General features: G+C 42.0%; 3 non-coding genes and 1 pseudogene across 38 annotated transcripts in view; all 4 read left to right on the top strand.

The window, feature by feature from the left end:
• Positions 1 to 14,574, top strand: part of tmem88b (transmembrane protein 88 b) — a 139,662-nt gene that overhangs the window by 19,071 nt on the left and 106,017 nt on the right. For 25 of the 36 annotated variants that reach the window (XR_014115787.1, XR_014115780.1, XR_014115779.1 and 22 more), the window contains 6 exons: positions 229 to 601; positions 1,537 to 1,643; positions 2,232 to 2,365; positions 12,432 to 12,804; positions 13,740 to 13,846; positions 14,435 to 14,568. This is a non-coding gene — a transcript (transmembrane protein 88 b). The other 11 variants (XR_014115794.1, XR_014115801.1, XR_014115805.1 and 8 more) reach the window with 11 other exon arrangements.
• On the top strand, positions 4,310 to 4,500 carry LOC118240318 (U2 spliceosomal RNA). The gene has a single exon (XR_014116168.1). It is a non-coding gene; the product is annotated as a U2 spliceosomal RNA (small nuclear RNA).
• On the top strand, positions 5,389 to 5,552 carry LOC113585097 (U1 spliceosomal RNA). Its single transcript, XR_003411471.1, has one exon. It is a non-coding gene; the product is annotated as a U1 spliceosomal RNA (small nuclear RNA).
• On the top strand, positions 10,355 to 10,473 carry LOC145646320 (U2 spliceosomal RNA; annotated as a pseudogene).

The raw sequence follows: 14,574 nt of genomic DNA, 5'->3' as shown, positions 1-14,574 counted from the left end.
ATTGAGTAGGCAGGGGCCTATGGGAAACTTGGTTCAAGATATTTGGCGTTCTGGGTTGTGACGGGAAATCTCCTTTGTATGCTCTGCCAAAGGTAGAACCATGAAGAAGTCAGTGGTTGAAATGAATTTTTACCACTGTTTCTTCCACTGCTCTGTTACCCACTCCTCCAACCGATGTGCATTCCCCAACATCCAACTCTCTGACTTCTCTGTCTCCTCTCTCTTCAGATGAAATTCTTCAACTCCTGACTTCCTGACTACATGTCCGCTGGATCCAATTCCTTGCGCTCTGTTCTAGACAATCGCAAAAGATCTGCTTCCTTTCGTCTCTGTCATCGTCAACAACTGCTTATCTTCTGGATACGTGCCTACTGCATTCAAAACCGCCAGGGTGGTACCGATTCTCTTGGTGATGTAATATCTGCTCATGGTTTCTCCTACCACTGCTATGCTGATGACGCTCAATTATTTCTTTCTTTTCCAACCTCTGACACGCAGGTCTCCAGACGTATCTCAGCACGCTTGACTGACATCGCGTCATGGATGACAGCCCACCACTTGAAGCTCAACCCCAGTAAAACCGAGCTTCTGTTCATCCCAGGTACTCCCAAGCCTTACCATGAGCTTGCTGTTTCCTTTGAGAACTCCCTGGGCATAACTTTGGACAACCAGTTGTCGTTGTCAACTCATGTTTCTAATCTAACCCGGTCTTGCAGAGTCCTCCTTTGTAACATACCAAGGATTCGACCGTTTCTCTCGCAGGAAGCTTGTGCAGTCTCTTGTGATCTCAAAGCTAGACTACTGCAACTCGCTACTTGCTGATCTTCCTCTAAGAGCCATCAAACCTCTACAATTTGTCCAGAATGCAGCAGCACGACTGGTCTTCAATCTTCCGACGTTCACACATGTTACTCCACAGCTGCGCTCCCTTCATTGGCTCCCTGTAGCTGCACGCATCAGATTTAATACCTTGATGCTTGCCTACAAAGCCAAAAATGGACCAGCCTCTTCATACATGAGGTCAACGGTCAAAGCCCGATCCGTACCTCAAGCACGGCTCGGCTTGAAATACCTTGCTTCAGGTCTCATGGACGACAAGCATCGAGACTCTTTTCCGTCCTGGCTCCGAGATGGTGGAATGAACTCCCAACTGCTGTCCAGACAGCAGAGTCCCTTGCAGTCTTCAAACGCGGACTGAAGACCCATCTATTTGCAGAATATCTAAAGGACAACTGACACTGCTCCCATATTGACTGACTAATTTAGTACTTATTGTAGGGTATGGTTTATGTTGTTTAACAAACTCTGGCACGTATTGTTTATAGCACCCATCATTGTTTAAAATAGACCTTATGTATTTTGTACTTCTAGGTGTCAGCATTCGTCCCTGTATTTCTACAGTATTCTAGTTCATTGGCATGTTTGATTCTAACCTACTGTACTGTACTAGGATGTATTCTATGAGTAAATGACAAAGCACTTTTGTAAGCCGCTCTGGATAAGAGCGTCTGCTAAATGCCGTAAATGTACTTCAAGGAGGACAGCTTCAAAACCCGTGTGAAGTTCGATCCTGGTTTTTCATCTCTCTTACTCCGTGCCTCGGCAGCTGTTACAACCGTGTGTGACTCGGCGGCTCACAGCCTGTAAGTATGCTTTACTGTTTGTGTTTTAGGATGTTTGAAGCAAACAAGGTGTGTGCTAGCTACAACGAGTGTTCCGGTGTCGAATTGTTGGCTGTAGCTAACCCGTAGACCCATTGCTCGAGATCGGGTAACGAGCCCAATTAATCTTAGCGTGTTGGAATGGTTTTGTTAATCGGCTGCAGGTTCAATTTTAGATTACGTTGCGCGGAAATATGGCGATATGGGGTTTTTTTTTTTACATCACTAAATGTTAAATAATGTTCACGTGAATGTGGATTTATATTTACATCGGTGCAATTGGTTTTATGATTACATGCTGTAGCTAGCTGGCTAATTAATGTCGCAGTCCCAGTTCACTGTTGCGGGACGGCGAAGAGCTTCGAAACCAGCATAAACTTAATGAATTCTAAGATGGAAGATTTTCTAAAACTAATGATTTCGCGAGTGCTGCTTGAAAATGTATTGCGCTTAAAAACAAAACAAAACAAAACATGGCAATACACAAGAGTTCGCCTGCAGATAAATCTGACAAATTATCAGTTGAAATCTTTAATCATTAACTCGGCATAATTCATTCTTGTTAAACAGCTGGATTTTACGTCGTTTTCGAGCGCAGACTGAAGGACAGGCGAGACGTGTAGGGGCGGAATCGTTCTGTGGGTTCAGCGAGCAGAACGTGGACGAGCTGACCAATCAGAGCAGGCAGTACCCGCACAGTACAGGTAAGTTACCGTCATCTGTTGCTGGTGCTTGTTTTCGTGTTTTTTTCCGTTCACTTTGTGGATTTGGAGGGGGTGTGAGGGGGGAGGGCGGCAATGCGCAAAACAATAGACCTCTGCTGCGCTGTAGCCAGATAAGATGTAGCGTACGCGTGTGAAGCTGTTTGGTGAAACTGGTGTTGTCGTCGATATATTTACTGGATGATTTGATCGCTAATACATTTGGACATCATGGAAAGGAAGAGGTTTACTTTAGATGAAGTAAACGTGGAGTTGTTTGCGTGCACATATGAGCTGGAAGCGGAGCGTGACGGTTCAGTAGCTTCGAACATGGACTACGATGTTTCCATTACAAATGTTTCCCGCTGGGAAATGGCTCGGCTTTCGTAAGTCTAAATGAACGTTTGTACATAAGAGAATGCGTACTATTTATTTACAGTATTTACAATGTGTTCTCCCCGGTATAACTTTTTATCCTATTAGCAGTGAAGCTACTATCGTGTATCCTTTTAGCAATGAAACTAATATTGTTTTTACTACGTTGTCAAACATCGTTGTGATGTTTTTGCGAAACAAATCTTGGATGTATGGTGGCTGACGGCTTTTTGTGCAATCGGAGAGGTCCGGGGGCACTTTGGAGATGTCTATGACACCTAGCGGAAAATCCTTTTTTTTTTTTTTTAAATTTAGATGAGCTCACATGGAAGCTAAATAACGAGGAGGGGGAGGGGGGGCGAGGGCGGGGGCGCCTGGATTTGAATGACTGTCTTGGCCCAAGTGTCTAATTCAATTTGAATGACGAATGATCATTGTGCTATATGTATAGTTTCAGATAGCTAGTGTTATAGTGTAGAAGTATAAATCGCTTAAATTGGAGGTGCACACAGAGGTTAAACTGGTCGGTGTTGCTTTTTATAAATGTGATATGTTGATGTGAGGGGATATGCACAGAACACGATTGCACCCACCCCCAAATTATGTGAAGACTAGCACTTAAGCTTTCAAGTGCTAGTGGAGCGGTAGTTTTGTACGAGAGAAACTTGTTGACCTAGCAAACGTTCATGTGCTAGTTTTGTAAAGGGAAGAACTCGTTAATGGGTGTTGTAGTTTATTAGCTTGCTAGTATATATCGGTTTTGGCCCGTTTCCCCCAGTGTTTGGAAGTCATACACTCTCTTAAAAATGATGGTTATTCAAGTATTCCTTTTATCTGGAACATGGCCGTACGCTAGGTTGACAAGTTCCTCCTGGAACCAGACTACCGCCGCACTTGCACTTGTTATTACGTACTGTATACACTTCGGTGCTAAAAAACCCAACAATGTCACATGAAGCTGATGGTGCGGTCTGAAAGTGTGGTGCTGCAGGTCTAGAGGTTTCTAATTTCTAGATGTTTAATTTACAATGAGTGTCTGAGCCGTTCACTTATATGGGAATAGGCGGGGTTCGGTTATCCCGCATCCAGCCAATAGAGGGCGCCAGAGACACGGTGGCTTCGCTGTCGTCCAGCCCACGTGTGTGTGTGTGTACTGTCTATGGTCTAACCACGAGAGGGATACGGAAGCGCATTTAAACCTTTGATGCCGCTGATATTTATTATTTTATCAGTGAACAGACTTTCGTGCTTCAGTGGTGTTAAGTCGAAATCCAGAACAGGTATTTGGTGTCTAAACTATTAATAAAGGAGAGGTAGCAGAGGCAAGACTTGATCTAGACTACTTGTATTTGATTGGTCGGCGAGCAACCATATTTAATGTTATGAAAGACTTGAGTTTTCAGGTCCCCGGACTACGTGTAGCACGACGTTTCTCGGGCAATTCGTAATGGAACCTGAATAGTAGTATAGGTTCCTAGTGTTTTTGTGAAAATCCGTGATGCGTAGTTTTATCGCCGTAAGGGTCATTCTCGATGCCTTGAATGGCTACCCTGGGTTTGGTAGGCGGCTGGTATCGCTTCTCGGCCTTTTGGCTAAGATCAAGTGTAGTATCTGTTCTTATCAGTTTAATATCTGATACGTCCCCTACCCGGGGACCATATATTAAATTGATTTTTGGAACAGGGAGATGGAATAGGGGCTTGCTCCGTCCACTCCACGCATCGACCCGGTATTGCAGTACCTCCGGGAACGGTGCACCTCCTCCCTCCTTTGCTCTGTGGGAAAATAAGAAAACAGTTGTTTGATTTTTTTTTTAAACTTTTTAATTATTTATTATTATTATTATTATTATTTTTTTTTTTTTTTTTTACATTTTTCTATTGTGTGTGTTTGCGCGCGCGCGCGCATCCTGTTCAGGGCAGTCTCTTCTCTTTGGAAGAATCTTCTGTGTGTCGGCTAGACGTTTCTGTGGAGGGATAAGCTCCGTGTGTATTGTTTAACAACTGCAAGTGATCGCCCGTTGCAGTATATGAAGAGAAATGTTCCCTTTAAAAGCGTAGCGCAGCGTAGTGTGCCCAGTATAAAATCTTGAGTGATCTCGCCTCTTTTTTCGGCCGTTGATTGCGAACAGATACCACCCTGTAGCAGACAACGCTCTGGAGGACAAATGACGAGAGTTTTGCTCATCTCGCTAAAACGAAAGTCGTCAATGGCACGACGCGCGTTTCTGTTCCTTTCAATGCTTGGTAATTTTCTCAACAATTCTGTGTGGATTTTGAATCACCAAGCTAGCGAAAGCACCATTTCTCTATACGGCGCAGCAATACGTTAGTCCAGCATGTTCGCCCGTTGTGAATTTCGCTCACGTGAAGAGTTTGCTCCACACACGAAAATAGAAACAACGTCCACGCGTCCTCATGGCTCATTACGTATTCGGAAGCAGTGCATCATGGGAAGCCTCTTCTCCGTTTCGTTTAAATCGACGAGATAACAGCCCATAAATGTTCTTTTCAAACAATACGTCGTTCTTCTGTAGGTATGTATTCAGTTTGCTTTTAGATTGTGTTTAGTTGCGTATTGAGCGGGGATCCTACCATCTGAGTGAATACTAAGTCTTTTGATCATGTGTTCGCCGTGTGGACGGGGAATTCATACTTACCTGGCAGGGGAGATACCATGATCAAGAAGGTGGTTCACCCAGGGCGAGGCTCAGCCATTGCACTCCGGTTGTGCTGACCCCTGCGAATTCCCCAAATGTGGGAATCTCGACTGCATAATTTCTGGTAGTGGGGGACTGCGTTCGCGCTCTCCCCTGATTTACTTGGGTTCAAAAATAGTTGTGTGTGTTTACGTCTTGTTGTGGGTCTCGATGCAGCGGTGCACCCTTGCTGAGTGTGTTTGCTTTGCGTATTAAACCCTTATTTTCTAGAAGCTAGTCTCTTATCTTTTTATTGCTTTAAATCACAAGTGACACAGGAACAAAATGCTTTTCATGCACGTTAGGTTTCTTGTTCACGAAAACAATTTCACACAGTATAACATGTTTACTGTACCCCTCTCATAGGCTGCTGACGCTTGGTTAGCCTTTTGACTAAGATCAGGTCTACGGAAGCTCAAATTGCTGTCACTGCTACAAGATGAGGAGCTTGTCATTGACTATAGGGAGCAATACGGCAAGTGGAGAACAGATGCATGTTCAGACTGCAAAGAAACACTACACAGGAATTTTCACCTGGTCAGTAGGGGGTTTGATTTCAGTAAATACATGTTAAAAATGAAATGGTGTGTGGGGGTGTTGTAGTCACATAAACCAATTCACTTTAATCAATTTGCCGCTAAGACCCCAGTTTACTATCAGCGACCTTACACAACATGACGGTCTTACAATGAAACACGGTTTGTGCTGTCGTAGCAATGGCAGTAAAACATGTATAAAAATGGCATCTCTATTCTTTTTTTCTTTTTTTTCTGTTTCTGTCTTGAATACAGAAATGTGTAAATGCCGTTTGTAGTTTTTCAATGGTGCTGTTAATTTATTGTATTAATTTATCTTCAAAACTAGACAAGCCTAGATATATCATATTGGCCATGCCACTTGAATTTAGTGAAGATATAAATGTATATTAATGGATATATGAACATTTTTCTAAAGCATTAAGAATTTTATAAAATGCGTGTTTCTAATGGTTCGAAATATACAGGTTTTAAGAGATTTTTTTCAATTTTAGTTACTGTGACTGAGAATCTTTGTGTTTTGTCATGCTATTTCCATTGGAAGAGAATCTATTATCATGAAAAAAGCATTTTAGGATCGCACAAGGTCTTTTCCATGAATGTTTTCTTGATTTTTGTGAGAAAACAATTAGTCATGAATTTGTTTAGTGAATCGTGTTTTACCTCTCCTTTTTTTGCTTAATATACAGATTTATTCTCTTGATTTTTTTTTTGATTATTTTTATACTTTTTTTTTTTTTTTTTTTAAGGTTTTCCATTATTCTTGTTGCTCTGTAAGTTTTTTTTTTTTAAAGGAGAGATTCAAGAGTAAATTGTCCCTTAAACTCCCAACTTGGGCTATATGTTAATTCTTTAATAACTATAGCTCCATTTTGTATAAGAGCAAAAAGCCACTTTTGTAACTGAAATTAGCAGCAAAATGAAATGTAAGCGCTTCTTATTGCTGCATTTTTGACCCCGTTTACCCTGCCCTTTACCTTGTATTGTAGGGGGGAAATAAATTCAGAGCTGTTTTTTACATTTAAGAATTGACACATTTAGTGGCGCTTGATTTTGTTTTAAACATTGTCTGTGGGAGAAAACAGTTGCAATGACGACCGAGGCATAATCTTGGTTATACAGAATTTATCTGCGGTTGGTTGTCATAAACCAAAAATTGAGAAGTTTTTGTTTGTTTGTTTTGTTCACATCAAACTGTAAATACTGTGGCATTTTACTGGAATGAGGATAAGTGTGAATCGAATTTCCCATTCGATTGATAAACTGTAATTTCTTTTTAATTTCTAGTCTTAAGCTTGAATCAATTATTTCACATATAATGAAAATGTTGGTTACAATTATGATATAGAAGGTGCTGAGTTCTCTTTGAACTACTCTTTCATTTCTAAAGAAAAATCTATTTTTCCTGTTGCAATATATCATTTCTTCTTTTTGTGGTCATTTATTTAAAATCTGCACTGTTTTAGTGAGTTCACACAGAAAGCAAACGGAGCCAGACATGTCTTAAACACTTTGTGAATTTGTGTGGCATTACTATGACCATTAATATTAAATGCTTTTGATAAACATGGAGTGTAACTGACCTATTAAATGAAGGATATGGTGCTTTGCTTTGCTTGTAGTCACCTGGATAAAAATGATTATTTGAAGACACTTGTTCAACTCAAATGAGGCATACCTCTCTTTAAAAAGAACCACGGGAAGCCCAGCCCTATACTGAGTTTGGAAATCAAACTCATCCCTACCTTCCATCATCTTTCCCTGTCAATTTGTAAAATATATGCAGATTCTGGAAGCTAGACGTGCATCAGCATCTGATAATGCTGTGGCTTCTGACTACCTGTTTCACAACACATTTAGAAGCCTTTAAATGTTAAGAACAAGAGGAACCTGAACCCTTTCCCAAAATTCAAGCTGCCAAAATGAATACAAAACAATTTTAAGGACAAAGAAAGAAATGAAGAAGAAAAATATAAATGGCTCAGGGATTCATTTTGAAGCTACGTTTTACCTAGGTTTTGAAGGATGTGTTTTTAGTACTGAGTAAGTTGACTATTTCAGATAGAAAGCCTAAAATAAAATCATGCCCGCAGTTTTAGTCAACCAGGAAGCCTCTAGCTCTCTAATCTCTCACTTGTCTAGGACGTGATGCCAAATCTGCTTGATAATCGCACGTATGAGGAATTAGTCTTTAGAAATGATGCACTTAGTAGTTGCCAAACGTAGAACCGAACTGCAGATCCTCTTGCCGTGACGCGGATTTACTTTGCAGGCCTAAATTTAAGACCCGCTCTGAACCAGACGCACGTATAATGTGAGGTAAGCATTTTTCTTGGAAAATAACATGCTATGTAAATATAGTATATAATAATATTAGGGAAATGGGGAGAAGTGCTGTTCAAAGCAGAATCATCATTTGTGTAACGGTACGTTTTTGTAGAGAGAAACTACTCTCAGTAATAGTGCGCGTCACAAGTTTTTTCACCGTAAGCCTAAAATCGCCCTTTTGAACAAACGCGTTAGAATTGTTTAATTTCTTTCGGAATAAAACAATCTTTTGGCGTGATCTGACTGTTTAAAAGCAGTGCTAAGTTCGAAGTATGGAAATTGCTTTTGCTTGTAACGGCAGTCGATAGGTGCGTGTTTAAAGTAACATTTGCAGCGGTTTACCGAGGCCACAGGCCAATGACTGCTAGACGTTCTTTTGCGTGACTGTTGATGAGACGACAATCAGCTAAAATATCTTGGTCGTTTAATAAACTGCTTGCCACGAATAGAGGCTAGTGGCAGATATGAAAACATTAAACGCAATAGCGCACGTGTCCTTTTGTTTTCTTCCTGAGAAACTGTGCTCTATCTCGGCCTTTTGGTCATATGTGATTTGAAAATGTAGGCCTAGTTTTAAACCAATGTATGGCGTATGTTGCCCAAGTACGTGCGTCTGTATAGACGTTGGCTGCAATATGACATAGTGTATGATGAAAACATTTTGAGATACCAATTAAAGACGAAAGGTAGTCAGCCGCCTAGTCCGCTATTTGGAGACGAGAAATAAGGTCCACGATTATGTTCAGCATATTCAGAAGCTTCCTCCATGAAGCTGGTACTTATGTAAAGCACATAAATAAGGCTCGTCGATCTTTTGTGTTTCTGCTAACTTGTGTCTCACAAGATCGTTGGGCTGGTTTTGAGTTGGCGCCAAGCTAATGCAGAGAAAGATGTGACAGATGCAATAAATTCGGTCCAAAGTCTAATAAATAATTTTTGATTGGCTTTGAGGCAGTGGTGGCTCAGTGATTAAGGCATTTGTCTAGCAATCAAAAGGTTGCTGGTTCAACTTGGGCACCTGAGCCGAGACCCTTAACCTAGTAGCTCAAGCTGTACTCGTTTGTAATTATAAGTTGCTTTGGATAAACGCGTTAGCTAAATGTAAATAAACGGGTCGTGTGACATCATTCACGCCCAATGACTTTCCACGGACAAAGTGACCTAGCTAGAATTTTAAACCAGGAATTACCATAAGAGAAAGTCAACTGTTTTTGTTTTTTGTTTTTCCTCTGCCGATAGTTAACGGCAGACGCGTGAGTGTGAATGGGGGTCTAAGCCCTCCAGGAGCATAGCAAAAATGAAAAGGAACAAGCCATCCATTAACACCCCGCTTACATGTCGAATTGTTTTAATGCAGAAGTCGTTTTTAGTTTGCTTATTTGTTCATCAGTCGTCAGGGGGCCATTGCTGGTCACTAGCATGTCAGTTGCACTTAATTTAGGATAATTGTGACAGACATCCAGATCATGTGTTTTCTTTGTCCCCTTTGAATCTGGAGGAATGATGGCACGGTTGAAAAAGATAGAATGAATGAGAAGTACGATTTAAACTAAAGAACACCCAACGAGGCTTTGTGATAAGGTTAGAGTTCACTAAAACTAACAGCACTAGAAAGGGAAGCAACATTTTAGAAATATCTGATACAAATGATGTGAGGCACAACCAATTTAAAAAAGACAGTTTATGTGTTAAACATGTATATTAGGATGGCTGTGGACCAGATCTAGGGCTTCAGTCTGAAAAGACAGGCAAAGTTTGCCTTCACATTCAATCATATTCAATCTATTCTCTTCTTGAAGGACGTACTGCCTTGTTTATATAGTTGGTACTCTAGTATTTCTCCCTGCGTGTGGCTGTCTTTTGCTTTCAAGCCAGCAGAGGTTACTGTGGAGACTAGCAGGTAAAAAAAAAAAATAATAAAAATTGGGCAATTTAAATTCTGATTCGAGGGTGTGGTTTCCTCATCAGTACCATTAGCATTAGCATGTCTGCATATAACATAGGTATTGTTTGATGATTTTTCTGCAGAGGTTTGCTATTTGTAATTCCGGTCCCCTACCTGGAGACCATATATTAAATAGATTTTTGGAACAGGGAGATGGAATAGGGGCTTGTTCCATCCACTCCACACACAGACCCAGTATCGCAGCACCTCTGTGAACAGTGTACCTCCCATCATCAAAGATTCTTAGCTCATATTTATATGGCAAGCTTCTTGTTTTAATTCTGTGTGTTGTGTTCACTTTTAAAATTCTTTAGGAGTACAGATGTCATCAGGCCCACTAGCTCTGTGACTGTGAAGCCCGTAGAGCTCCCGCTTTACCTGGACGATGGTGAAGGTAGGGCTGGGTGATGAGGGAGTATGCAGGGAGCTAAGAATTCCTGATTGTGGGGGAAGAGATGAAGGGAGGATGGCAGAATTGGTCCTGGTCAAGTGTTATTTTAATGTTGTTTTGAAGGGAGCTATTGGCAGGAACGAGGCTGTCCTCTGGGGTCAGAAGTCTGCTGAGAGCAGAGAGGGTGACAGGGGTGTTGATGGGTCATAGAGCAGGGACTCCAACAGAGGTGTGAATGGGGGCAGGTTGGGTGGAGACCTAGTCTCACCGTCTGAGCACACAGTGGTGGGGGTTGTGTCAAACCTGTTGAAACATTAGATTAAGTTCAGATGCAAATGCCTGATCTCCTTGTACTCTACAGACTGTCAAGCTTTTCATCCCATTCAACACATCTGCTGTGTTGTTCGGACCCGTTTTCTATGCTTTTTTTCACGTTGACGTAAAAAATGGTCCAAAAGGTTATGCCCTCTCGTTGCACGGTTAACATACTGTTTAAAGTTGGTGAGGACAGGAGAAAAGGAGACATGACTGAAATAAACACAGATCAATAAGAGGGCGTTGGAATGTTTTCTCTGAAGTCCCGCGATGACCGAGTGAAAGATGTCGCTAGCGCTCTTCGACACAGCCCACGGAGGGACGTAAACAACTACAGCAGTGGAGTAGGAGAACTCCCACGCTAGGTACGCTCCCTGTACATCCACTGGTTGTTCAGTAAGGCAGACGGTTCATCCACCTTGTTCGCAAAGTGAAACGTGTAAATCTTTTCATGATTTTATCACTGCATACAGAAGACTGTGTAAGTGAATTTCCCTGTTTCCAGCTTGGTGTTGCTAGGATCACCAAGCATAATGTTTTGCAATTTTGACTTTGGACCATTTCCTCCCCAGGAGAAAGTTTAATATGGACCTGAAATGAGGGGATTGGATCACGTGGTTCTATAGTATTCGTGACTCCACCAATCCAAGTTATGCAAAATCCCACCTACAATCCATTTTTAAATTGAGTTACAGATTTTGCGTACTCAAGAGCAAATGAAATGCTTGCTTATTGAGTATGCCTCAGTGCAGGCCTGGGGACCTAGGCCACATAGTTACAGCGATCGCCTTTGCCGTGTACTGCCGAAGTGTAAAACATTGGAAATCTACTACTTAATCTGGTTTTAAAAATTGGGTAAATATTTCACAGGTTCCTTTTTACATTAAATGTATTGCTCCATGAGTGTCCTTCAACACAGACCCGAGAGGTGAGTGTGTCAGGCAGGAGCAGAGTCGAACACAAGTTCATACAAAAAAAAAAAAAAAGATAAAATAAAACTTCTTTGTCTTTTATATCACATCTGTGTGAACAGAGAATCTGTTATGAGTTTCCCCCAAGTTATGAAATGCTTCACAAATGTAGGCATGGCATGGCCTACGTCACCGGGGAGGCCAATATGATTATATGTCTAAAGAGGTTTTGAAAATGGTTGCTTTAAAATTGAGCTTGAAGGGGTTGGTTCGCTGTGTTGACCTCACCGTCGTGAAGGGAGGTGTCTACCTGGGAAGAGCTTGAGGTTGCGTACGTTGTGAATTGAGTAGGCAGGGGCCTATGGGAAACTTGGTTCAAGATATTTGGCGTTCTGGGTTGTGACGGGAAATCTCCTTTGTATGCTCTGCCAAAGGTAGAACCATGAAGAAGTCAGTGGTTGAAATGAATTTTTACCACTGTTTCTTCCACTGCTCTGTTACCCACTCCTCCAACCGATGTGCATTCCCCAACATCCAACTCTCTGACTTCTCTGTCTCCTCTCTCTTCAGATGAAATTCTTCAACTCCTGACTTCCTGACTACATGTCCGCTGGATCCAATTCCTTGCGCTCTGTTCTAGACAATCGCAAAAGATCTGCTTCCTTTCGTCTCTGTCATCGTCAACAACTGCTTATCTTCTGGATACGTGCCTACTGCATTCAAAACCGCCAGGGTGGTACCGATTCTCTTGGTGATGTAATATCTGCTCATGGTTTCTCCTACCACTGCTATGCTGATGACGCTCAATTATTTCTTTCTTTTCCAACCTCTGACACGCAGGTCTCCAGACGTATCTCAGCACGCTTGACTGACATCGCGTCATGGATGACAGCCCACCACTTGAAGCTCAACCCCAGTAAAACCGAGCTTCTGTTCATCCCAGGTACTCCCAAGCCTTACCATGAGCTTGCTGTTTCCTTTGAGAACTCCCTGGGCATAACTTTGGACAACCAGTTGTCGTTGTCAACTCATGTTTCTAATCTAACCCGGTCTTGCAGAGTCCTCCTTTGTAACATACCAAGGATTCGACCGTTTCTCTCGCAGGAAGCTTGTGCAGTCTCTTGTGATCTCAAAGCTAGACTACTGCAACTCGCTACTTGCTGATCTTCCTCTAAGAGCCATCAAACCTCTACAATTTGTCCAGAATGCAGCAGCACGACTGGTCTTCAATCTTCCGACGTTCACACATGTTACTCCACAGCTGCGCTCCCTTCATTGGCTCCCTGTAGCTGCACGCATCAGATTTAATACCTTGATGCTTGCCTACAAAGCCAAAAATGGACCAGCCTCTTCATACATGAGGTCAACGGTCAAAGCCCGATCCGTACCTCAAGCACGGCTCGGCTTGAAATACCTTGCTTCAGGTCTCATGGACGACAAGCATCGAGACTCTTTTCCGTCCTGGCTCCGAGATGGTGGAATGAACTCCCAACTGCTGTCCAGACAGCAGAGTCCCTTGCAGTCTTCAAACGCGGACTGAAGACCCATCTATTTGCAGAATATCTAAAGGACAACTGACACTGCTCCCATATTGACTGACTAATTTAGTACTTATTGTAGGGTATGGTTTATGTTGTTTAACAAACTCTGGCACGTATTGTTTATAGCACCCATCATTGTTTAAAATAGACCTTATGTATTTTGTACTTCTAGGTGTCAGCATTCGTCCCTGTATTTCTACAGTATTCTAGTTCATTGGCATGTTTGATTCTAACCTACTGTACTGTACTAGGATGTATTCTATGAGTAAATGACAAAGCACTTTTGTAAGCCGCTCTGGATAAGAGCGTCTGCTAAATGCCGTAAATGTACTTCAAGGAGGACAGCTTCAAAACCCGTGTGAAGTTCGATCCTGGTTTTTCATCTCTCTTACTCCGTGCCTCGGCAGCTGTTACAACCGTGTGTGACTCGGCGGCTCACAGCCTGTAAGTATGCTTTACTGTTTGTGTTTTAGGATGTTTGAAGCAAACAAGGTGTGTGCTAGCTACAACGAGTGTTCCGGTGTCGAATTGTTGGCTGTAGCTAACCCGTAGACCCATTGCTCGAGATCGGGTAACGAGCCCAATTAATCTTAGCGTGTTGGAATGGTTTTGTTAATCGGCTGCAGGTTCAATTTTAGATTACGTTGCGCGGAAATATGGCGATATGGGGTTTTTTTTTTTACATCACTAAATGTTAAATAATGTTCACGTGAATGTGGATTTATATTTACATCGGTGCAATTGGTTTTATGATTACATGCTGTAGCTAGCTGGCTAATTAATGTCGCAGTCCCAGTTCACTGTTGCGGGACGGCGAAGAGCTTCGAAACCAGCATAAACTTAATGAATTCTAAGATGGAAGATTTTCTAAAACTAATGATTTCGCGAGTGCTGCTTGAAAATGTATTGCGCTTAAAAACAAAACAAAACAAAACATGGCAATACACAAGAGTTCGCCTGCAGATAAATCTGACAAATTATCAGTTGAAATCTTTAATCATTAACTCGGCATAATTCATTCTTGTTAAACAGCTGGATTTTACGTCGTTTTCGAGCGCAGACTGAAGGACAGGCGAGACGTGTAGGGGCGGAATCGTTCTGTGGGTTCAGCGAGCAGAACGTGGACGAGCTGACCAATCAGAGCAGGCAGTACCCGCACAGTACAGGTAAGT

The sequence above is a fragment of the Electrophorus electricus genome, chromosome 13, assembly GCF_041902795.1.
Source record: "Electrophorus electricus isolate QZ-2024a chromosome 13, ASM4190279v1, whole genome shotgun sequence".
Classification (NCBI taxonomy): domain Eukaryota; kingdom Metazoa; phylum Chordata; class Actinopteri; order Gymnotiformes; family Gymnotidae; genus Electrophorus; species Electrophorus electricus.
The sequence above is the reverse complement of the archived record's forward strand: the minus strand, read 5'-3'. Positions and strand labels throughout refer to the sequence as shown.